The 26,756-nt window shown below is 34.2% G+C and overlaps 2 protein-coding genes across 7 annotated transcripts in view; one reads left to right on the top strand and one right to left on the bottom strand.

Moving 5' to 3' along the window:
- The window catches only part of LOC145265627 (anoctamin-10-like), a 329,084-nt gene that overhangs the window by 89,507 nt on the left and 212,821 nt on the right, over positions 1–26,756 (top strand). For 2 of the 5 annotated variants that reach the window (XM_080121667.1, XM_080121662.1), the window contains exon 2: positions 23,048–23,075. The exons of the other annotated variants lie outside the window; for them this stretch is intronic. The gene's annotated coding sequence lies outside the window, so the exon portion shown is untranslated. The remainder of the gene's footprint in view (positions 1–23,047; positions 23,076–26,756) is intronic. 5 annotated transcript variants of the gene reach the window in all.
- Positions 1–26,756, bottom strand: part of LOC145265628 (uncharacterized) — a 63,542-nt gene that overhangs the window by 30,682 nt on the left and 6,104 nt on the right. The gene's annotated exons all lie outside the window — the stretch shown is intronic.

Below are 26,756 nucleotides of genomic sequence, written 5' to 3'. Positions count from 1 at the left end.
TTAATATATCAAAAAAAATCATTGAGTAGAAAGTAGTTCATAGTTAAAAGTAATTTTTACGGAAAATTGGGTAAAAATCTCATTTTTCTTAAACGTTATAAAGTCTAAACACAGGGGGACATAACTCTGAAACGAATATTTTAGATTACTTGTTTATGGCTGCAATATCTTGTCTATAGCGACGGACTTTTCTTTTTTTACTAAAAATAGTTTTACTCAAATTTTCATAATTTTTGGATATATTACCATTTCCAACATTACAGTTAAGTGTGTAGTATTGTTTTTGCTTAAAACGGTATATTTAAAAAAAAATCAATTTATAAATAAGCACCAGAAGGGGTGAGAAAGTCTTTGTAAAAGGTTAACAATGAGATACCATCTTCACAAATGACATTTGAATGCAAATTCCGATCGAGTTAGCCACCAAATACGAAGTTGTTATGACAGGTTTAAGAATTGCTAGTGATAACTGGCCCAACCCTGATTTCATAATTACATCAGATATGATCAACCACTTGAGATTAACATCTGACCATTTTGACGTCACTTGGTGACATTTATGACATTGTCCACCGTTTGTGGATCACAGTTGAAGACATTTTTGTATAGCTGATTTATTATGTTACCTATATAATAATATACTAAGGAATTTCAGGTTCGTAAGTACGTTATCACCTTTCATGTGCATGAAAAAAAAAAAAAAAAAAAAAAAAAAAAAAAAAAAAATCGGCCAGTAAGCAAAGATGATGACTGGTGATTACTTTGATGTCGCTAAGATAAAAAAAAAATAATAATTTTAACCATTTAAAAATTTTACTAAAACAATAAAATTATGTCATTCCGTTCACTAAAACAGTATGTAGCTTTTTCTCCTTCTGAAAAGGGCTGATCCCCTCCTCTCGAGTTAATAGAAAAAAAAAAAAATAAAATTTTTCAACCAATGCCAGTGGGCGCAGGTGAAACGTGAACAAATTCCACGTTTTTTCTAATGGCTGAAAACACTTGATGCTTCACCAAGATTATCAAATGTATTTTTTATTGTGACGCCATCACTAGGTGGGTTGCCTACCACGGCTTAAGAGAGTCCCATCTATGCTTGAGAGAAGGATAGACTGCGCCAGTTTCCCAACCTGGTATTTTTTTTATCTTGCAGTACATACAGCGCCTCGCCTTCCCAAATTGTCACTCATTTGGTACTGGCAAGACTTAATGTTGTCTAACTTTGGTGATCTGGCAAGAACCGGTATGTTAACGTGATTGCGCCGTACTATAAGTTAATACCACTAGAAAAATGAAAAAATAAATAAAATAAAAAACAGCAGTCTACTTTGAAGAAAGTGTCTACACTGAAAATTTCAGAAAAATAAAAAGTATTTTTAATAAAATACTTCAAAACATTTGGTTTTGAAATGTTTTCAAAAGATGTGACCAAATTCTTTGTTTACATTAAAAAAAAAAAAAAAAAAAAACATTCGTTTTTATTGGTTTTAATATTTAACGATTATTTTTATGATAAAAAACATATTCTGTCTTCTATATAAATAAAACAGTAGATTATATGTGTGTGTAAATATTTAACCGATAAACTCTTAAATTACTAATCATATAACACCAAAATAAAGAGGATGTATGAATTATATACCCAGGATGGTTTATAACGATTAAAATATTTGTTTGGTTGCATGAATGACACATACAGAGCAATTTGAAATGCAAAATGTTCATTTCAACTTGTCAATTTATTTTTTCATTCTTTCTGCGCATGCCCAAATTCAATTCATTTCTTCAAGTTGTTTATTACATACATCTTTACCCATATCTCTTGATAGCTACATCGGTAAGAAACGTAGCTGGAGCGCTATATGTTTTGGTGTCAAGTCTAGCTGATGGCATTCAAGTCTTTTTTTTTAATTTTTGAAATCGCTACTATATATTTAGGTACAGTATAATAGATAGAATTATTTCGATAATACATATGAAATTTGCATAACTTAAAATATATTCAAGCGTATTTTGTGATGTAAGGCCAGTCGTCACTCCCCCTGCTAATTTTAAATAAAAAGACAAATTTGTTTTATAATTAACAAGTTCCATCCGTCCTTGTTTACTTTCTTTGTCAGCTGATCGTTGTGCTTCATGCTGAATGCCTTGTAAGACTCTTCTGATTAATATATACGAGTTTTTAAAATATTCTCTTATTCCGATAAACAGCCAAGTTAGTTTGCTTATTTTTAAAACTGGTAAACAATTAGAAGTGACTTTTCCAGGGCATTCATTGTGAAGCACAACGACCAGCTGACAAAGAAAGTAAACAAAGAAAATAAACAAAGACGTGTAACTTGATTTTAAACCACATTTATTATTTTAAAAATGAATAATATTAACAGTAAATTATGAAGATTGATGCAGAAAACAATGGGGAAAGGCGATGAGGTCTTGCTGTTACTAATATTAATACTACTACTAATAATATTACTACTAATAATAATATTACTACTACTAATAATAATATTACTACTAATAATAATGATATTACTACTAATAATAAACTATCTTTTCTACTATTATATAAAAAGACCTGTGTCCGAGTTTGATCTCTATGGACTAGAAAACGGCTGGGCCAATTTTTATGAAATTTCACACGAAGGTACTTTATATGCCTGGCAGTATTCATAGATAGGTTTTGTATCAGAATGTCGATCAAAAAAAATCCGATGAAAGAAGGAACAGACAATTTTGACTAAAGTTAATACCTAACATCGCAAGTGCATTTGAGAAGTTTTATTACTTCAAAACCAAAAGGCGCAATATATGAAATCAACAGTAGGCCATTTGATATGACGGACACGTTTGAAATGAAGGTTTTTGTTTAGAGCACAACTGAAGCATGATACTTGCCTTTTGCATTTTAAACTTTAAGCTATTATATATAAATAATTTTCGAAAATCAACAGTAGGTTCTCTACAGTGCAAATGTAAACTACAATGTATTCTGGACATTATCATTGTGGGAAAATGCTTCCTCCCAGTGTACCACGATGGGTCCCCAACTAAAGCAGGCAATCAATCGATTTTGATTGAAAAATGGGCGATTTCACCAATTTCGATAACAAAATAGGGGAGTGTGAAGCATTCGTTGATCATCATTCAATCCCGGGCAACGTCGGGTCACCCTGCTAGTACAACTAATAATAATATAGAAATAAAGAAAAAGTAATTTTTCTTTATTGTATTGACCCTGATAGACATTTAAAAAAAATAAATTGTAAAGATTTACAAAACAATGGGGAATTTCCATGGGGTCATGCAAGTACGTTAAAATCACCGTGGAATCACAAAGGTCCATTGCCAGAAATTGGATTAAAAAAATTTTTTTAAATTCAACTTGTAATTAAGAATGTTTTCATAAGTAATTTCTGTCGTCATGTATAGAATTTACTTCTAAGCTAATCAACCGATCATTATAAATTCTGGAACACAGCTGCAAAGCATTAGGGGTCCAAATGTGGGCTATATTTAGTTTTATGCAAAAGAGGGTAAAAAGGAGGTGAAAATTGTGAAACTCCAGGTAATTATGATTTTTTAAATGAAATTTTAAAAAATTTTAAATGTAAATCTGTATTTCCCAAATTTTAATTTCTTTGGGGTATTTGAAAGTGCTTTCAGCAGACATAATGTGGGTATGATTTCCCCATTTGAAAATTAAAATATTTCAGATTTGAATAGATTTTAATCTACAATCAGTAGACATCAATTAAGTGTTTAGACTTGCTGGTCTAGGGAACGGGTTGAAAACGTAATCATCTGTGATAGAGAATGAGATATAGAGAAGCTATGTGTTGTTCTACCAGCTGTGTCTGTGTAAGCAGAGAATCCAATCAGATTTAGGCAAGCCCATTCCACAGCAGATATCCTAACTTTAATCTCTGAACGTATATACCATTCATTGGGCAAAGCAGGGGAGGGTAGAGCGGTAGCTCTAGATACATCTAAGGCTTTTGACAGGTTATGGCACAAAGGTCTTCTCAGGAAAATCAGATCATACGGTATTACTGGATGAATACTTAACATAATTAAATCCTTCTTAGATAAGAGAAAAATCCAGGTTGTCCTCGACGGTCGTACATCTAAACAATATGATATAAATGCGGGAGTGCTTCAAGGGTCTATCCTTGGACCTCTTATTCCTAATATTCATAAATGACCTCCCTGACAAAATTGTCTGAGAAGGGTATATATGCTGAGGGCACCATGCTCTATAACAGACACGACAGGAAAACAAATGAACACATATCTAAAGAAATGGCAGAAACACTAGAGGATGACCTCCAATCTGTAGTGGAATGGGAGACAAAAATGGATGGTCACATTTAATGCTGCCAAGACTAAACTTGTTTCCTTCAATAATTACAAGAAACCTTCTCTACCACTAATAGCAATGACCAAAGACTCTTTATCTGAAAGTACATCTTTTAAACTCCTCGGCCTAACATTCACAGGAAACATGAGTTGGAACAATTAAACTGAGAGCATTGCCAGGACTGCTGCGAAGAAGGTAGGTTCTCTCTACTGTGCTAGAAAGCTACTAACGCCTGAAAGTATCCTGTACCTTTATAAGGCCACCATTCGCCCATGTATGGAGTATTGTCATATTTGGGCTGGTGTATCTGCTACTAGTCTCTCACTCCTAGACAAGGTTCAAAAAAGTCATCAACCTGATAGGTCCTGAAGTGTCATCTAAGCTTCAGCCTCTGTCCCATCGACGAAATATTGCATCCCTCTGTCTGTTCTACAAGTACTTTAACGGTGAATGCTCAACGAACTGCAACCACTTGTACCCCCACGACGTAAATACCCCGACAAGCAGCTAAATCCCACTCCTTCACAGTAGAGATTCCTAGATAGAAGAGAGCCTTCTGCTCCAGTAGTTTCTTCCCCAGAACCACTAGACTTTGGAATTCCCTTCCAGGTCCCTGCTTCCCCAACTCTACTGACATGCAGAAGTTCAAGTGTAACATGAACTGACATCTTGTTGCCCAACTCTCCACATAGTACCTCTGTAGATTATGTCCCTGATAGTAACTCCCTACATCAAAGTGGCAATGTGCCTTGTTTGAGGTGAAAATAATAAAAATTCCCTTTATTTCAATTTATTCTTAAGACTCCTTAAAACTTGAGCCTTAAGTATTAGATGTTTTCTAGAATCATCTAATGGATTTTATCAAAATTGGATTAAGGATTCTAAACATAAGGTTTATTAGTATTATATCTTGGTTTTAATCTTTGCAAAGGGGCATAAAAAGGAATATCAAATTCTTCTGTTGGGGAATTAGTTTTCTTAGGTTAGATTTATTTTACAAAATAGTCACGACTTAAGGCTTGGAAGCCACTCGAGGAAAGGGTTAATGAGTGTACGGTAGTCTATGGCACAATATCGTAGTAATTGTTAATAGTGGAAATTTGGTAAATTGGATGACTTAAGGGGAACGGCTCATCAAGAACCTGTTTATGTTGGGCTTGAAGACGACCATATTGTAGTCAGCTGGAAAGCAGGCAAAGGGAACAGAGTTCCACAGGCTTGCAATTCTAAGAAAGAAACTTTGTTCATGGAATACACGTTTAGGCTTAGGCACAGATAAAGAGTGGGGGAAATTATTGATAGTGGTTTCAGCTAGACAAGTGTTTTTGTGAAAGTTTGACATGAGAGAAACAGATTAGAGCTCAAATGAGCACTTGCCATAAAAATAACGATAAAACAGGCTTGCAACTTTTTTTTCTGTGAGAGAGGTTGCAAATGTAGAACGGTAAAATGGTAGGTTGGTAGGGAAAAGCCAAGGAAAGAATGAGAAAAGTGATAAAGATAGATTTGAGAAAAAGAGGGATAAATAAAGACCTGGGCAGAAATAGGGTTATACCGAATACAAATACTTTGAGATAAAACCTATTTATCAAAGAGAATTTTGTTGAATATGACCATGTTCAACACATTTGATACCCAGGCAACGCTGGGCAAGTCAGTAGCTAATAAAACAGGCCTAAAAATTAGTCTATGCAGGACTTCATTAGCGAAATGGCAATCAATATATTTGTGTGCGCAAGAAGGACTTGTTGCCAGCTTGTTGAATTGCCCAAATAAAACATGTTTCTTGTTTCACTACTTTTTTTAAAAAAAATGTGGCCATGACATTAAGTAAATATACTAAAGTTAACAGATTGCAACAGTTTTTTAAAATCTGTTTGTTCAAACGTGAGGGACAAATGTGGAGACACTAGTCTGAGTCTCACGCATAGCGAACACACTGACACAATGCACAACACTTTCAGTTTCAAGACACATACGATTATTGCCCCTGTTGCATATTTCAGCCGATAGATGGTGATATCAATTTTCTTTTTCCTCCCTTCCTTTTCTCGAGTAACATGTAACTAGGACAGTTGTGCCATGTGCTCCAATTGTCTTACACACACAACTGATTCTGTTACAAGATGAACTTTTGTGTATCATCCAACCTTATCGAGATAAGCCCAGACATTGCAAATCATGAACCAACTCTACAATCATGAATTACCTCGGTAACAACTTGAAACAAATACTTAATCTCAGACCACACTTCTGGCAAATAACATGCATACACATCTTGTGCACTTTTCACATAAGCTATTGTTTATGAAAAATTTGTAAATATTCTTGTTAAATAAAGTCTACAGTTGTGTGTGTGTGTGTGTGCGTACGTACTCGGTATCTATTTTCATTAATTTATGTTGACAAACGTGCAAGCATACTAAAATGGATTTAGCATCAATTGAAATGGATGGCTCTCGTCTTGGGGAGGCTCCATGTTTTGACAAGCTTCTGGGTTTAACCTTTACTCCTGATCTGAACTGGAACACGTACATCAAATCCGTTGCCAGGGACGCTGGGAAAATGGTGGGGTCCTTCTACTGCTCCAGAAGATATCTCACTACCGATGCAATTCTCTATATAAAAGCCAAGTACATCCAAGGATGGAGTACTGCTGTCACATCTGGGCAAGAGCTGCTAAAAACAGCCTATCCTGCCTTGACAGAGTACAAAATAGACTTTGTGGTTTAGTGGGGGATGCCCTTTTCTCTTCCCTGCAACTTCTCTCCCACAAGAGACGTTGCGAGCCTGTCTGTTTTATCGTTATTTCTATAGCAGGTGCTCGTCTGAGCTCCAATACCTCGTCCCTCCTCGCCAATTTTTCACGAGAAACACCCGTCTGGCTGAAACTACTGTCAATAGTTTTGATTCTCGCTTCTAAATTTACTACTTTTAACCAATACGACCACACTGTATTAAGCAACATCCACTATGCAATATTATCACCTCCCCCAAGTGTTGGGAAGTGAGGGGAAAAAAGTATGATAAAAGACAATAGAAAAATAAGTTTATCAGATGAACAAAGGAATAGGAAATAGGATTGGTGCAAATACAATGGATAGGAAGTTGTTCACCAAGGAACACAAAAGGAAGCTGAAATGGGATTGTTGGTCAAAGTGTGGTGATGATTGGGACAAAGGTCAATATATTTTGGAGTCGGTTTTTGGGTGTGGTGATGGGTTTTGCGGCAGTTTTTATGACGATTAAGAACAGTTGGGGTCAGTCTTAGGCGTGATGATTGACAGCAGTTATGAGTTGAAGACAGTGCCCAGTTTGAGATAGTTAGCGGCTCTGAGGTCCTGAGAGATTAAACAGTTACGATTTATTATTTACTAGTGGAGTTGCCCGGGTGTAGAGAGGTGGTGTAGTGAGGCATCAATACAACCAGGAAAAAAAAAAAAAAAAAGACACTGCCTGGGTGGAGAGAGGTGTGAAAAAAGACAAAATAGTTTAAGCGAACAGTAAAATAATTCAGTTTTTGTTTTAAAAGGAAAAAATTCCATAAACTTCGAAATAAGAAAAAAAAAAAAGAAAAGGAGTAGGCAGATAGACTCAAACCTTTAACGCAAAGGACGAAAAGAAGGTGAATAAAAAAGCAAACTGCTTAACCCCCCCCCGCAGCCACCATAACATACGACTTCACTGCCGTTCACATTAAAGGTTAGTCATTGCAAGCACGTATGATAACTTCGCAAAAAAAAAAGTTGCGAAAAAGTGCCCTCTTGTACAAAACTGCCCAGTTGAGGGTGAAGGAACAAATGGTTTTGGCCAATTTTTTGGTATTTGTCGTCCTAGACACTGAGCTTCAAAACAATACCGAAAAATACACATTTTGCCTTTTTATATATATATAGCGGGGGGTGCCCAGCGATGTTCGGCTGTAAAAGAAAAAAAGTTTTGGAAGGGAGGTAGGCTCGAACCTGAAGCTTTGAGGTGAATAGTCTGATGACTTACCATGACGCGACGAGGGCAGGGAATTGAGAACATGAGAACAGCTGAAAATAAACATTTAAAAAGCAGGTGGTTAAACGAACGTCAACATTTTCTAGGTCAAACATCACGCCATAGTAGTAGTAGAGAAAGCAAATTCACGGCGCGAATTTTGTAACATAAAAGTCACTGAAATAAAAGATACAGACGATGTCGTTTCATAAATCGGACATATAATCTAGACAGTATATAAAAACTTGTAAGATTTAATGACCCTTTTGAGCGACCCCCCCCCCCAAAAAAAAAGCCTTTGGCAGACATACGAAAAAAAATTCACACACACACATTTTCGCTTTTCTATAATAGATATATAGATAAATTTTTCCAATTATTAAAGTAACATTCTGCAATATTCTCATTCATGTTCACCTAAAAATGACCTTTAGTCAACACAAAGGGAGTCATCTTCCATCATGATAATGCTCGTCCTCACCAAAAGCAGTCCTGACCAAAGATTTAAGAATTTGGTTGGAAAATCTTGCCCATCTGACCTAGCGCCCTCAGATTATCACATATTTTGAGGATTCCTAAACCATTTAGATGGCCTTAAAACATCACGAGGGCATTAAACACGAATTAAGTTCATATTTTATGTAAAAACCTGCAGAATTTTACAAGTGAGGTATTTATAAGCTAGTTGACAGATGGAATCAAGTTATGGATAGCAAAAGTAGCATTCTTTGGCACACATTGTGCAGACATGTGCACCATTAGCAGCACGTTCTTGATGGTCACTTCTATGTATAATCAAATGCCGCTTCTAACCACCTGCTGTTTGGTACGTCCGTCCGCAGTTGACACAGGGTAGATCTGGCAACACAAGACTGCTTTGTGGCCCACTGCGCTGATGAGTAGTCTGGTGGCTTATCAGCCCAGCTCTGCTCAGACAATCTTCTGCACACCTCACACTCCAGACCAATTTGGCACCCCCGCCCATCCACTGTTCCTTTCACCCTCCCTTTCCGGATATCACATTTCAGCTACTCATACTGGGTTCGATCTGCCTCAAACTTGCCCACACCTCCCCGCAAGGTCCTTCTCCACCTAATTCATAACGCCATGAATAAGAGCTCAACAAGGTATACCTGAAGTATACAGGTTATACTGACCGAAACATTGAAAATAAAACTCAAGATGAGAAGAGTAATCCGAGGAATCCAAATATGAACAATCAATCCTCATCTCAAAAAACGTAAGACATGAATTTAAAAAAATTTTTTTTTCAGTTTTTTTATTTATAATAATTTTTTATTTTTTTATTTATAATAATTTAAAAAAAAATTTTTTTTTAGATTCATAAAATTGTGTGAACTTTAAGTAATCTAAAATATAAAATAAAATTGTAGTTAAGTATAGTTATTTTTGCCAATAACATGGTACAACTTGGATATCTTCAAGTCCAACATAAACAAATTCCTGATAAACCGCCCCCTTAAATAAGTTACTAACTATTAATACGATATTATTCCATTGGCTTCAGAGCCTTGATAAGTGGTGACTACCATGCAAAAAATAAAATAAAAATAAAAATAAAAAGCAGAATAGCAAATGAAAATTGGCTGGAAACAATTGATTTGTCAGCTTAAATGCTATTTGGGTTTGACTTGGAAAATCCAACCAGAAACTTTATAAACATACCTTATACAATACAACTTTGTGTGAGCTTGCGCCTGTTTTTCATACAACCTATGTAAACGCCACCATTAATTTTTTCTCATTTTTTTTTTAATCGATATTTAATAAATTTAAATACAATAGTAGAAAAACACTTAATTACTTAAAAAAATTAAATTCACCAACATGGCTTCCTCAAGACAGGACATACAATACCTAGCATGAACGCTTAATGAAAAATCTGATTCCCGAGTTGGATATGGAAAGTTAAATTTATTTACATTGTTAGGTAAGCATGTTTATGTATTATATAGGTTTCCTGAAAAAATATATATATATTACACACACACACACACACACACACACACACACACTATATACATAATGCTTGTATGTAAATCCACTGAAACTCCAGTATTTATCAAAAAGTGATTGATGACAAGCAGAATGTAATTATAGTACGTTCATATTTATAAAAACATTATTGGCTACATATATGCATACATGTTTATGCTGAGATTTCTTTAGAAATCCAGTGTCATCGAAGCTGATTGTTACAGTGAAACCAGAAAGATTTCTTACAATAAAATGACTATTTAAAATCTGGTTTTATTATAAGGATCAGGACTTTCTAAAGAATTCGCAGCAGAAACATGTATGCACATATGTAGCCAATAATGTTTGTATAAATATCTGTGTATCTACTATTTATATAAAAAGAAATTTGTGTGTGCGAGTTCGTTCCCTATAGACTCCTAAATGCCTGGGTCGATATTTTTGAAGTTTCATAAATATACTTGATGTGTCTCGTAGTGTTCTTAGATAGGTCTTGTATCAGAACGTCTTTGATAAGTATTGATAATCAATAATCGAAAAAAAAAAAAAAAAAAAAATTGATGAAAAAAACGTGTTATACAGTGTTACATCACACGGGCATTTGAAAAGTTTTATTGCTGCACAAGCAGAAAGGCCCGGCACACAACAGTAGGTTCTTTGATACGACAAGAGCGTGTTCAAAATGAATGTTTCTGTTCAGAGCACAATTAAACCATGCTACTTGACTACACTTAAATTCAAGCCGTTTTATAAAAATAAACAGTAGGTTCTGTACAGTGCAATGTAAACTATAAGGTATTGTAAACCAAGTCATTGCGGGGAGGCATGTGAAGCTTCCTCTTGGTGCACCACGATGAGCCCCCAACTAGAGTAGACAAGCGATTTGATGGGGGGGGGGAGGGGGGGAGATTGCACCGATTTCTATGACAAAAAAATATGGGAGAATGAAACATTAATTGATCCATATTCAATCTCGGGCAACGTCGTGTCCCCCAACTAGTATATATATATCTCTGAAAAAATATATTTAATCTATTATATAGGTTTTCTGAATGTACAATTTTTATTTTATTTCATTTTTTTTTTTCAATGAAAAAAAAAAAAAAAAAAAAAAAAAAAATCAGTTTATTTCCGTGAATTGAAAAAGAGCCCCACTTGAAATGAAGAGATATGAAAGTGTCTCATATTTTACGTCGTTCAAACGATATCTTCCAACTTAGTAAAGATACGAGATTTGTTGATAAATTTTTTTTTTTAAATAACACCAAATGACAGAAAACAAAAGCAAAACAAAAAAAACTTAAAATCTAAACGCAACATTTTCGAAAAAAAAAAAAAAAAATATTCAGGTCACACTTCAACGATTGCAAAGGTCATGCTGTGAGAGAGTGTTCATGAACTTAAATGTCAAAAATATCTGATTCATCCGATTTAAGTATAAACATTGAAAATAACTATACAAAAAAAAAAGCAAAAAAAAAAAAAAGCAATTATCGCAGTTTATCAATAAGATTGGCAAGCTGAAGCCTAGGGCCTCAAAATCTAATCTGTGTGTGTTGCAGGGGAGGAGGGCAGTTGTAACTATAAAGTTACAGTTTGATTTTATAAATAAAACAAACTGCGACTCAACGGGTCACAACCATAATTTGTTAAATTTTGATTTCATTTGCAAATTTATAAACTGTGATAGATCTTTAGAAATTTTGCTTGTTTAACTAAAATTATGAAATCTTTAATTTTTAGTACATTCCTTTTCAAACGGACCATTTTTTACTCTAACTGCTCAACATCTACAGAATGGAACAATAAAATTGTCACCCCAGAAAAGACAACATGATTCCATTTCCATTTGATAAAAACCGGTTTTCTTTCTTTGCTGCAGACCATCTACTAGTTGGCCAGTTGTGTACAAATCTCAAGAGCGATAGGAACCTTCTATCATGTCTGAAAGTGACACAATGTCCAACGAGCGAGATCGGAGATGTACCGCTGTACTAGCAGTATCAGAATTTTTGTAGGAATTTTTGACACCCCTAACACGAAACTGCGAATACAATATAAAAATCTCGTAATTTCTCTGTTAAAAGTGGGTTATTTATTTTCTTTATGGATTATACTTCCAAAATAAACTATTACAGTTGTTTTAAAAGTAATAAAAATATTTTTATTTTTTTTTTAAAACAGTAATGAATTTTCCGAACTCAATATTTTTCAATTTTTAAACTCAATATTTTTAAATTTTTAAATTTTAAAAATCTATCAAAATTTTTCTATTGATTCTATTTTTACGATATTTTCAGGGTCAATGTGAAATTTTATGTTCTTTCCAATAAACCGAATATAATATTTTAGACAAACGTTTTTTTTAAATTCACGCCCCCCCATTTTCACGCCCCCCCATTTTCACGCCCCCCCCCATTTTGAAATGTCTATTAAAAAGTAAATAATTAATTTATGTTTAATAGGTTTATATATCACAAATTGAAGAGAAAAGGTCAATAAATAATATATTCAAATTTAAAACAAAAAAAAAAATCAGTTTTTTAGAAATTTACCTGTAAAGTCCGAAGTTTAAAACCTTATTTTATAAGAACACATTTTTTCTTTTTGTCTTTTTTTTTTTTTTTTTTTAATGAAACCTTGGTCCTTGCTCCTTTAATTGAAAAAAAAATTAGGGCTTGAATTACATTTTTCGAGGAGTTATAAGCTTAGAAAGATAGGGGGTCGAATAATTTACGCCTCTCATTTTGAAATGTCTATTAAAAAGTAAATAATTAATTTATGTTTAATAGGTTTATATATCACAAATTGAAGAGAAAAGGTCAATAAATAATATATTCAAATTTAAAACAAAAAAAAAAAATCAGTTTTTTAGAAATTTACCTGTAAAGTCCGAAGTTTAAAACCTTTTTAAAAAAAAAAAAACACATTGTTTTGTTTTGTTTTTTTTTTAAATAAAACCTTGGTCCTTACTCCTTTAATTGAAAAAAAAATTAGGGCTTGAATTACATTTTTCGAGGAGTTATAAGCTTGGAAAGATGGGGTGGAATTATTCACTATTTTCACGAAATTTCTGACACTGCTACCGCTGTACAACTCCTGCTTTCTACCGATCCAAATTATGACAATAAGACCATTGCCAGCACCCTCAAAATGCAAATCTGAACGGTTCAATGCTTGAGGGACATGCCCAGACTGATGAAAACAAACTTTCTGGCCATGGTTATGGTTTTTTGGTATGGTTTTAAATGAGGGTCACATCATGCCACCTCACATCTTCGAAGTAAGCTTGAAAGTCAACACCAAAGTGTACCTGGATGTGTTGAAGAGTTTGGTGATCCCCTCATGCAATCAGGTGGCTTTTGGCAGACCCTTACCTCACTGCCTCCCTCCTCCCCCGACTTGAACCCACTGGACTACTTCATTTGATTATACATTAAGAACATCACCAACATAACCTCCCACAACACCAAAGCCAACCTGATCGCCATCTGCTGAGTATTCACTGGCGCTTGTGGACTATTTCTGGACCAGTACCAAGGTGGTGATTGAGGCTGAAGACAGCTACATTGAATAGATATCAGCTCTACTACATGATAAAGTTATGTGAATTGATGTTTTCAATAAAAGTTTAAAAATAAATCCGTACCGTTGTTTTCTTTAGGACGACAATTTTATTGTTCCACCCTGTATTAACCTAAGCGTTCGTTCATACTTCATTCATACTTCATTCAGGGTCTAAGATCCAAATAGAGAGACAACCCCAAGATAAGAGTTTATGCAAAAAAAAAGTGCAGATATAGTAAAATGTGAAATTTTTTTTTTCAACATTTGAAAGAATTGATTAAAAGAGGACAACTTTGCAAAATTCAAAATTACAAATTCGATCATTATCCTTAACATCCCAATTGATTTTATAATCCAGAACAATTAAAATCTCATCTTGTTGTGCTACATCAAATCTGGATCAGTATTTGTTGGATTGCATAGATAAATTGATGACGACGAATAATGTATAAAAATACAGGTAAATCATGCTAACAAACAGGTTCCAGTCAGATTATCAAAGTTAAGCACCTGGTCAGTACTTAAACATGGACGATCATTTGGAAATCCCAGATGCTCTACACGAAAATTCCATATAAGGTATATAAATGAGTTATATGCTTTGTTCAAGAGTAACTGGTGACAGATTAGCATCCTGTTCCAGACCATCCATTTTATTTAACATTAAAAGGTCGCACATAAACATCGGATGTAAAAACTATTTCGTCCGAGAAAGGAGCTTCTATTATTCAAAATATCTCTCTTAATCTGTCAGTTGCACTTAACCCTGCATTAGTCCCATGAGGCGTTTATACACCTCAATACGATAATGTTTATAGGCCTATTAATTTGTAAATATATAGTTATCCTGCTGGTTCAGAATACATCTACAATCCATGTTGGACAGTTTAAATCACTTGTAGCTTGTTGATATTAATAAAATAATACATGAGAAAACTAAGAAAAAAAAAAGATATTAAGTTCATAGTTATAAAACTGAAAGAGTAATAAATTAAAAATAAAATGATCCCATCAAAACTTATAAAGAAAATTCTAAAACATTAATAATGGGGGAAAAATATAGTTTATAATATTCAATTCAAACCAGCATGCAAGTCAACTCAATTCAAACCAGCATGCAAGTCAACTCAATTCAAACCAGCATGCAAGTCAACTCAATTCAAACCAGCATGCAAGTCAACTCAATTCAAACCAGCATGCAAGTCAACTCAATTCAAACCAGCATGCAAGTCAACTCAATTCAAACCAGCATGCAAGTCAACTCAATTCAAACCAGCATGCAAGTCAACTCAATTCAAACCAGCATGCAAGTCAACTCAATTCAAACCAGCATGCAAGTCAACTCAATTCAAACCAGCATGCAAGTCAACTCAATTCAAACCAGCATGCAAGTCAACTCAATTCAAACCAGCATGCAAGTCAACTCAATTCAAACCAGCATGCAAGTCAACTCAATTCAAACCAGCATGCAAGTCAACTCAATTCAAACCAGCATGCAAGTCAACTCAATTCAAACCAGCATGCAAGTCAACTCAATTCAAACCAGCATGCAAGTCAACTCAATTCAAACCAGCATGCAAGTCAACTCAATTCAAACCAGCATGCAAGTCAACTCAATTCAAACCAGCATTCTTGATCGGGTATTGAGTTGCTTCAAAATTTCTGAAATCTTTACACTATTCATTTTTTTTTTTTTTTCAGGTTGGCAGGAAAGATACGATATCCAGTTAGCTACCTTTTGTCTTACCAATTGCCTTACTATTTTAATTATTACCTTCTCTCCAACACGTGACAGTGCTCAACCAATCAACAACCTTTATTATCTCTCGCTCTTGCTTATCTGACAAGTACTACGCAAGGTCATTTTAAAATAGACAACTAGACACTGACATACTTAGCATGAGTAAAAAAAAAAAAAAAAAAAAAAAAAATTGTATTTATTACTTACTGGGATTTGGTATCTGTCTGTCTGAAGCTAAAGCTATACTATTGTTATCTTTTTTGAAATCACTAGAGACAAGGCATGATGTCACTTGATGTAAGGGGCTAACAAGATGATTATTGCAAAAACGGGAGATGCCTACCGACCTTAGTCTTGAAATGACTAAGGCGGTGAGCAGGAAGAAAGTTCCACAACCTTGCAGTTCTTGGAAAGAAGCTACTGGAATAATAAGCTGTATTATATTGAGGTATGAAAACATTGAATTGATGAACACAACTAAACCAACAAGTCAAATGAGCTGCAACAAAGGAAGCAGGGAATGCACAATTCAGTTCACTAAACTATTTTACACTAATGTACTATTTTTAAATGCTGACTTCTGGAGGGAGAGGGGCGTAGTGTAGTATATGTTCTGTTGTCACAAAACCCTCCTTCCAAGTGTTACCTCCTCCATGGGAGGGGTATAGTATATGTTCATTTGTCATATATACTAGTTTATTTTTATTATAACTTTTAAAGAAATTTTGGCAAACCAAAAATGTTTTATTTCTAAAGGATTTCCAGGTTAATTCCATGTCAAATCGTCCAGAAATTTAGAAGTTTGAAACCCATGTCCTCAGATTTTTTTTTGTAACTTGTCACAGATGATCATATAAATCAAGAAATCCTGAAAATATGAGCATGTAACTCCAACTAGTTGCTTCCCTCAGAGTATTGCTGAACCCTTGGAGAAAAAATACTTAATTTTGAATAGGCAGTGCGAGTAAATGGGAACTTTTTACTATTTTTGGTCAAGAAATGGTTTTGTGTCTGCATGGATGTTCAAAGAAAAAAAGCCGGTACCATAACAGACCCCCACCCCCCAAATTGTAGCACAAGTGAAAAATTTCAAAATCTCATTGAAGGTTTCATATCTAAGTAAATCTGATGCTATTTTTAGATTCTTCAGATCCAAAAACTTAAGTGAAATTTTAAGGATCACATCACGTTCCAAATTGTTGGGGGACGACATAAAAGACAAGGCCATCAAGCCAGATATAGTAATATGGAACAAGCCGAAAGGACTGCACTCATTATCGACGTCACAGTTCCAAACGACTTTGGCCTTAATAGAGCAGAACGGGAAAAGATAACAAAATACCAGGACCTTAAAAATGATCTAAAAGCAACATGGTCTCTGAAAGAAATAAACATTATACCAGTTGTGACGGGAGCAACTGGCCTAATAAAAAAGAACCTTCAAAAATACTTAGAAGCAATCCATGGAAAACCAAGCTGTAAGGAAATACAGATAGCAGCCATAAAGGGAACAGTGTCTATTCTTAAAAGAGCCCTCGGATATAAATTTAAACTATAATAAAATCAAGTGTTAGCCCCAGGAAGGAGCCCCTTGATCTCTTCAAACTAACAAAAGTAAAATAAAATAAAAAATTGGGGGACGGCTATTATACAATGCGACGCAATGGAGTGTGTAAATATCTCCACGGGAAAATCTGTAAAAACTTGAATATCCAATGTAATAGCAAATCTTGGGAACATGTTTACCAGAAATAACAGTTTGAAATAAGTCATACACCATCCACTATGACAACGAAATTCCTACAGCTACATACCTAGAAAATAGGGCTATTAAACCTGACATAGTGATATGGGGCAAGAAAGAGAATGTGGCAACCCTAGTTGAAGTAAGCGTCCCTAATGATGCTGGCAACAGAGAAGAGAGGGTTGATTGGTGTGTTTTGTTTTATGGCATATCAACCCTTTTCGGGTTATTTAATGTCGAATTCAAAGATTTTGAAGAAAATTTTTTAATAGAATATAGTTGTTATTTTCAAGTCGGTTTCTATTTAACCCATAGTTGGGACCCTAACAGGTACTACCACTCCGGGTCAGAGTGGACCTGGGAGCAATGGCAATTAATGGGTGGCTCCACACTCCCCAAAGCCCGCAAGCTGGGGCCTTACCACTGGATATAGTTTAAGGTCATATCCAGGACCGAGAAGAGAGGGAGAAAATAACAAAATACCAAGTACTTATGTACGACATGAAAAGAAACTGGAATCTTAAGGTATCAATCATACCAGTCATTGTAGGAGCAACCGGGCTAATGAAAAATAATTTCAAGAACTATCTGGCGAATATACCCGGTGAACCAAGTGCAAAAGAAATACAAACAATAGCACTTAAAGGGACGGTTAAACTCTAAAAAGATCTCTCGGAGTAACTAAACTAATGGTAGAATGTCTGGCATCCGGCAGAATGCCCCATCCCCGGGAAAAACAAAGCGATAAGAAAATTAAAACGAAAGAGAGAACACCTACTAGACACTATCCTCGAGTGTCTAAAGTCTTTCTGTACAAGACAACCTGGAATGAGGATACTTTCCCTAGAAGTAAACCTTGACCAAATATTCAAAATCACATTTTGTATTTGCAGCCCAAATAAGATCTCCTCAGTATGGCTAACGCACACTGGCTTTTACAAGGAATGGTGCACCTTCTCCAAGTGATGCTACCTCAAGTAATAGAACGAAGCTGGATATTCCACCAGACTAGCTAAATTCTTGTCCTGGAATCTAGTAAGACCAAGAGAAAGATATAGTACAACATATGAAAATGGTCAATTGGGTAGAGGAAAATTATGTTCTCAATTTCTTTACTAACTCCATGTTTGAGAGATAAGGACACTAATGGAACATTTGAACGTCTATGTATCTCATAGAGAGTTCAAGTGTTAGCTCCAGGTAACGGCTCCCTTGATTTCTGAGAACTTTGACTGAAAGGGAATAAAAAAAAAAAAAAAAAAATCATCAAAAATATATTATTATGGACGTCATCTCGGGCAATTTATCATCACAGCCTTGAGCCTCTGGAGGGGTATAGGCCATTCATAACAGCCCACCAATCTTCACGGTCCTGAGCGATTCACTCCAGCTACCCACCAGGAATAGCCGGTCTGCTTGGCATCTGCCGAAGAAAATGCTCTAAAGCGGCAACTGTTAGCTCAACTTTGCAGGATCTCTTAGTTTTTATGTTTTCCATCTGTTGTTCAAAGTATAAAATTTCCAACCTTGGATGATTTGACAGGAAATTACCCATCATCATTATCATATTAATATTCAGTTTAATGTTGTCCATTTACATGCTAATAAAAATAAAGAGACATATTCGACAATGCCAATTTTTGCGAAAGAATGTCATTTTTCTTTTAACCCTTACAAACATTATTTCAAAAGGAATATAATTATTAACAGTAAATTATACGCTAATTATTATTATACTAAATCAGAGTCAATCAAACTTTGTTTCCGTGACGAAGATACCAAGAGCACTTGCCAGTTGTCAAAAGAATTTGAGTAGTAACATACATTGCATGTGGGTGTAGGCAGCTGCAGCACGATTCAATCTCAGGCCTCGATATGACGGCTGGCATTGATGTCACGGAGTAAAATCTATATATTAATAGGATAGCATGTTATTTGGTGTGTCACGCTTACATCCGAGTGTCATTTAATTGTTATGGACTTCCATTTCTTGTAATAGATAATTTTACCAAGAATTTTTCATAAGTTTTAGTGTCGGTTATAGCTGATGGCGCTCCAGTAATCTATTTTTTTTTTTTATTATTATTAATAATTTTGGCAAGAATTCTTCAAAAGTTTTAGTTTCGGTTATAGCTGAAGGAACTCAAGTTATATATATATATATATATCTATAATATAAAGCTGAATGTGAGTGTGTGTGTGTGTGTGGTCACGAATAGGCTCCTATATGGTTGACTATTTTAAAAAACTGATTACATATAATGATAGATGTATCGAAACACAGGAATGGGTATGTTTGATCTGGCAGAACGGTGGTTCATTAAAATTGTGGGGTCTGCGTTCGTGCCTGGTCCACAAAGTATGGAAATAAAAAAATTACAAAAAAACGTTTACAAGTGTTTTTGATATAGATGTACATAATACTTTGATAAGTATGTTTTAACTTAAATAGGGATGGTATAATAAAATTGTGGGGTCTGCGTTCGCACCTGACCTCCGTAGAATGGAAATAGGCACAAACTTTAATAAAGACTTCAGATCTATCTGTGTAAGTATACTTTAATAAGTATGTTTTAGTTTGAAGAAATTTGGTATAATAAAATTATGGAGTGTTCGTTTGCACCTGACCTCCATAGAATGGAAATATATCACAAAGTTTAACAAGGTTTTTTAATATACATCCACAGAATATTGTGATAAGTGTTTCAGTGTGAACAGGTATGGTATAATAAATTATGGGGTTTATCTATTTTATTTTTACTTTCATCATATTTTGCTTTGGTTGAGTCCATTTTCTGTAGGCTATTTTTAAACCCAGTCAACGACAGGTACTTTTGCTAGTATATATATTTATTTATTCATAAGTTTTAGTTTAAGCTGATGCACCCAAGTTATATGGATTTTTTTTTTTTTTTTTTTTTTTTTTTTTTTTTAAATCACAACTTTATAATATACTAGCAATGGCTGCCTGGCGTTGCCCGGGTGTTTGGAGGTGTATGCTGAGCAAAAAAAAAAAAAAAAAAAAAAAAAAACGGTAATTTTTTTTAACTTTGACCCTTATTATGACCCCTTAATATTTATTGTTTTGGGCTCAAATCAAGTTATTAAGTAAGATCCATGTCCAAGGAACCAATATCTAAAATGTCAAGTGTTTAGACCCAAAATTGTCGGAGGAGTTTGGTAGAGTTCTCAAAGGTCAAATCATTGAACGTTCACCCCTTAACAGCGAAACCCGATCACATCGATTTTCCCAAATCTCAGTACTCTGTATATCAAATTTCGAGTCTGTAGACTAAAAATTGACAGAGTTATTGCGTAGGGAAATGTACACAGACACGTTCACTTTTATAGATATAGATAGAAAAGTGATGACTCCTATACAAAAAAAAAAAAAAAAAAAAAAACATCCAATGATTGTGATTCTCATTTTTTAAACTGCAACAAAAGCGATAATACCGTGCCGAATTATTTTTTTGTTTATTATTTCAGTTTCCTTAAACTGTTTTCTTATATATTTTAATCACACAAAATGCATGCTAAACTATATCTTGGTTTTGGAATTGAGCTGTGTTAGAGGAAAAGAAAAGAAAATTACGGTTTTAATTGTTATCGATGTAATTTATAGTCAACGGGAGTCCTCTCAGTTATGGAGACATTTCTTTTGCCATCTCTCACTAAATTCATTCAAACACTAATATTCCTTAATGTTTTTGTGAACATTTAGAGAAGATCGACTTTCTTTAGAGTTACAATATTCATTACAGTCTCTGTACATGCCACAAACAAACATGTAAATTAGATGGCAAAATGTCTTTATTATAATAATAAAGAGATTTATTATTTTTAGTCATTCAATAAAAATGTCTTCACTTTTTAAATATTTTTTGTTCTAGCAAGGGTGAGACATCCTACTGCATAGAAGACATTCACCTGCTATCTTATACATCCCAACAGATCTTTTTAAGATTCTAACCGTACCTTTAAGTGCAATTGTTTGTATCTCTTACACTTGGTTCATCGGGTATATTTGCCAGATATTTCTTATTCTCTTTTATTTTTTATTTTCTTAGTTTGTCCAAGCTAAAGATGGGGCATCCTACCGAATGCTGAACATTCGCCCGTTAACTCATATTCCAACCAAAAGATCTTTTTAAGATTCTGACCGTCCTTTTAAGTGCAACTGTTTGAATCTCTCTTGCAATTTGTTCACCGGGTATATTTTCCAGGTGGTTTTTGAAATTCTTTTACAGATTAGCAGTTTATGAATGTTCACATTAAATTAAGGTAGGATAAATAGTAGTAGTTGTGACCCAATGGGTCACGATTATGTCTAGTCTACACACATATTTCTGAATATTTTTAGACAAGGATTGATAATTTGTATTATTTTGAATTACTCAGACTTGTTTTCACCTCGGGTGTTATTCACACATTTCAGTCGATGTAACCTCTGACCTTCAGGTGTATTTTGTCAAACTTGAGAATCTTTGGAAATCTGCACAGAATTTCTAACAGAACCCTTTATTTAATCAGGTGTGGAGGTAGCATGCTCTTTTTCTATCAACCATGACCGGAATAGAAGTCTTAAGTAACTTCCAATTACTATAATTGTACATTTACATTGTATTATTGCATTGCCTGCATTGAAGATTGAACCTTCAAGCTCCAGAATAGTGTCACTTACAACTGAATTTTATGTAATATTTTATCCGTGGACTTCATTTCAGATTATATCAGCTAAAACGTTGTGAAAATAACATTCAAGGCGAGAACAGTCGTCAGAATAATACCAATCTAATACATAATTTATACACGTTTTGTTGAAGCATTCCAAGGCGTAGTTATTGAGAAAAGTGCGGACAGACGAACAGATGAGGGTGAATTTACAGATCCACCCTCTTTTTGACCGGGGGGGGGGGGCGAGAAAATTCATTAATTTCTCTGAGAACTAAATACATCCTAAAAATGGAGTCCTGTTGCCACATGTGGGGAGGAACTGCTTGGGGCACCCTTTCCTGCCTTGACAGGATTCAAAACCTGTTTTGAAATCTAGTAGGTGATCTTTTCTCTTCCCTGCAATCTTTCACAGCAAACACTCGTTTAACTACGACCACTATCAACAATTCCCTCCACTATCTATCCAAATACAAACTATGAACAACGCTTCCTTCCTTGAACTATCTGCCTGTGAAACTGTACCGCTAGCCTGGTTTCCAGCTGACTACAACAGCTATCTTCAAGTCCACTGTAAACAAGTTCTTGTTGAGCCGTCCCCTTAAATAATGAAATTCTACCCACTTTTCACCACTAACAATCACTACGCTATTGTCTCACTGACCACCTTACACTTATTAACTTTTATCCTTGGGTGGCCTTCAGGTCTTGATAAGTGGCGATTCCCTTGTAAAAAACAAAAAATAAATAACTATTAAGTTTTCTTTTCTCAGTGATTGTTTTCATTAAAACACAATTTTATTTACACATTTTTTATATGCTTAAAACATTTACACTGAAAATCAGGTTCTTTAAAGAGTAAATCTAACATTTAAAAAGTAATTATATTCCAACATTAGAAAAAAAACAGCCGGATAGTGCCGGGTTGGGACGGCTAGTATATTTATAAAAGCGCTAATCTTTTTCTCTTCATTTTCAGAAGAAACAAAAATAAACAGTGAAACAAAGTAAGTACCTTTTTTTTTTTTTTAAAAAAACATTACCAACATTTTTTTTTTATTCTACAAAAATCAAAATGAGATATCTTTGGCATGTCTATTTGGTGGGTGAAAAGTCGTATACCAAGAGCAATCAACTTTCCTCATGAAATGTTACAGAAAATCAACTGGTGGTATCAATTTTGTATTAGAAATTTTTTCTATCTTTCTACTATCTACTATATTAAATGTATCCAGCGTTGCCGGTATTAAACATAATTCCTTTAAAAAAGAAAAAAAAATGCTGAGATCGAAACCCAAATCTAAAGATACCGAGTCAAATACGATAACCATTAGGCCAATTTGACTCAATCTTTAAAATGCATTTTCAAACCTACTTATTTTTAACATAAGGAAGCGGTCACGTGAGCCATTTGCGCATGTGCATTCAGGAAATAGTTGACAAACAGATAAAATGCCATGACCCCCTCCATGTACCAATACTTTTCATTTTGACCCCTTAGCAGCCCTTTTTTTCTGGATGAAAGCCGATTAAAAAATTTTCCACGTCTGAATACCCTATATATCAAATTTCAAGTCCCTAAATCAAAAATTTGTTGAATATATAGGTTGAGAAGTGTCCACACACACACATAGATATATAGATCATAGATTGTGTTTGTACCAAACGTATATAAAAAGCAAAGAAAATATACTTTGCCAATTTTATCCTCGACACCAAAATCAAGAGTCTAAACCATTTTTTGAAATTAACTACTTGTTGCTGAGCCTGTATAGGTCTAGGAGGTCAACCCTCGCAGGTTTTATCTTCGATCTTTAAGAGAGGGTTTGTTTATTGCTAATTGTCCAAGGCACTCCTACCAGGGAATGCCGACAGGTTGCCCAAGCATTTTCTGCAGGGGTGAGTGCTTCTCTTACCGAAGCGCTGGCTTTTCAATCCGTTCTGGCAAAAATTTACTTTCACCATGACTAAGGTTTGTGCAAAATTAAAAAAAAACAAAACAAAACAAACTCCAGAATGGTTATTGAGAAAACTGCAAACAAACGAACGGACGAATGAGAGTGAATTACTAGGTCCAATCCTTTCTTTGTCGAGGGAGCAAAAATACATACCTTTGTAGTTAAACTGATACAGATATACCAAGCATACGGAGATGAAACATTGAATGGGGTAAAGGAGGAGGGGAGATAAATTCCAGGGCCGTGATCAAAACCTTCAGTCATGCAGGCATTTTGCAATATAGACAACAAAACAAAAGCGTGGTCAAAAAAAACAAAAAACAAATGTTACCAAAGGCAAGATAAGCAACTCTTCTACCTACCAAGATAAGATTTTTGGTGTTTTGATTTATTTTAAAGCTTTTATTTACTTTGAAAAAACACAAGTAGTGCTGAGTGTTACATTAAAACAAGAACAAAATAGCTAACATTAGTCATCTGAGAAATCACGATAATCGCTCAAAAATAAAAAAAAATAAAATCAACAAAATACTGGTAAAAACTCGAATGTCAGTGGTAATTATTGGGTGGATTCCTTAGCAGTATTAAATTTATTTTAGATTTTTAAGCAATTATGATGACTCCTCCAGGCCCCAGATAACAGTCAAATGTCAGCCATTTTTATTTTTCAAAAGTAAATAACGTTTAAAATCAGTTAATACACAAAAGATTTATCCAATAGGTAGAAGAGTAACTTATCTTGCGTTTGGTTAAATTTATTTAATGTTTTCATTTTGTTGTCTATACTGCAAAACGCCCAGTCATGCACCAAGTGTCAGTTAACTGCTGATAATTAAAATAAAATAAAGCACATACCTCCCAAAGTTAACAATACTCAACCCTAACCATGAAAAACTTTTTAAACAATTATTTTACTTTTAATATACGATGGCCAAAAGATTTATGAATGTTGAATATTGATCAAACAACGCCGAAAGGGTGCTGGTCGACGATAGTTATACCATTTTCAAGTCAACATTTATTTGGGCTTTCACATGTCTAATCGGCAAATGTATTTGGTCCATCTTAGGTCTTGTCTTGACGGAAAGTTGCAATGAAAAATCTCCCCCAAGAACGACAGAACCTCCGGTTTCATTTTTGGCATTTTTTTTTTTTTATTCCAGAGCATTTTTTTCTTTTGTGGAAAGTTGCAACGCTGATTCTGACTATCACCATTTCTGACCCCTTCTACTCTGAGCCATCACAATCTGTCAACCATCTGTCCCTTTCCAAACTCAGACTATTTTCTCTAGCTAATTTCCACGTATCTCGAAGAGACCATCTCCCCTTCTAAATGACGTCATTAGTATACATCACTAAGATAATCACCTGATGTTTTTACATGTCATTATTTCTAAGTTGTCAACTAAATTGTTATAACATTTTAAATGAACATTTCTAAATTAATGTAAATAAATATTTATTCTAGATAATTTGATTATTCTAAAACGCATTTTATCTGACAAAACATTTTGGCTTGAATAATCATAATAATCATTAAACAGCACTCTTTCGGTGTTGTCCGGTGAATATCCAACAATATTATGAGTTATGGCTTACTTGGTTTTGTGCAGTTTTTTTTTTTTTTTTTTAACTTTGATGCAATAAATGCAAAGACTGATGCACATCCAATAAAATCATGTGACAATTAAAATAAAAAGCAAGACCAGATAAACGCATCACTCCACAATGGCTGAATAATATCAACAATCTTTAAAGAGTAAAAAGTCAATCTTTACTTTCGGCAGCCTTGTAACTCACGCTTCCTTTATTTTGTACTTTAGTCCTCACATTCCATGAGCGAAGTTTCTGACAAAGGGAGATGAATTACTGTTTTCTGGGCCGGAATTATCCATCTAACAGTTATGTCTATTTTTGGATATTAAAGTGTTTTTTTTTTTTAGCTCCTTACATTAACTGGAATCGTGTCTTGTCATTTTCATAAAAAAAGTGGTACTTGTACAGGTTAATTAAGATATTAAAAAAATGAAAATATCGGAAAAAGGTTATATTGTACAGATCCGTTATGGAACAAAGTTCTCCGAGAAAAATTTTTTACTTAATTTCATCAAGTAGTTTTTTTTTTTTATTTTACTGCGAAAAAATAATTTTTTATGATACCGAGCAAAAAGGTTCGATTTTTAGGAAGAAAAGCTAGCATTAAAGATGGGGAGGGAATGTCAGCACTTTAAATTAAGTTATCTTCCCGTGGCATGTTCAAAAAATTCAAAGATGGCAGACTTCAACGTGCTGTCATAAAAACGTGTTTTTCTGCTGTAAAAAAAACAAAAAACAAAAAAACAAACTCAATCAAATTAAGTGAAATTTTTTTTTTCAGAGAACTTCAGCCCAAAACGGATATGTACAATATAACTTTTTTTTTTTTTTTTTTTTTTGATATTTTCATTTTTTAATGTCTTGATTAAACTGTACAAGTATCAAATAAGTTTTCTTTTGAAAGGTTCTACAAATACTCAGTTTTTCTACTGAACGACTGACCTTCAACCAGAATTGAGTCTGTATTTTGTTGGATTCTTCAGTCAAACTGTTCATCAGCTTATGTTCCAATGGATAAGCTTTCTCCACAACTTACAAAAACCTAACTGACCTCTCTTTCCAATCTAGTGAAATACATCTAGATGCTTTTTATTTTATTTATTTTATTTTTTTTTTACATAGGCATCACCACTT

This window comes from Euprymna scolopes, chromosome 40, assembly GCF_053919585.1.
Source record: "Euprymna scolopes isolate OS-2025 chromosome 40, ASM5391958v1, whole genome shotgun sequence".
Classification (NCBI taxonomy): Eukaryota; Metazoa; Mollusca; class Cephalopoda; order Sepiida; family Sepiolidae; genus Euprymna; species Euprymna scolopes.
This window is presented reverse-complemented; position numbering and strand designations above follow the sequence as displayed.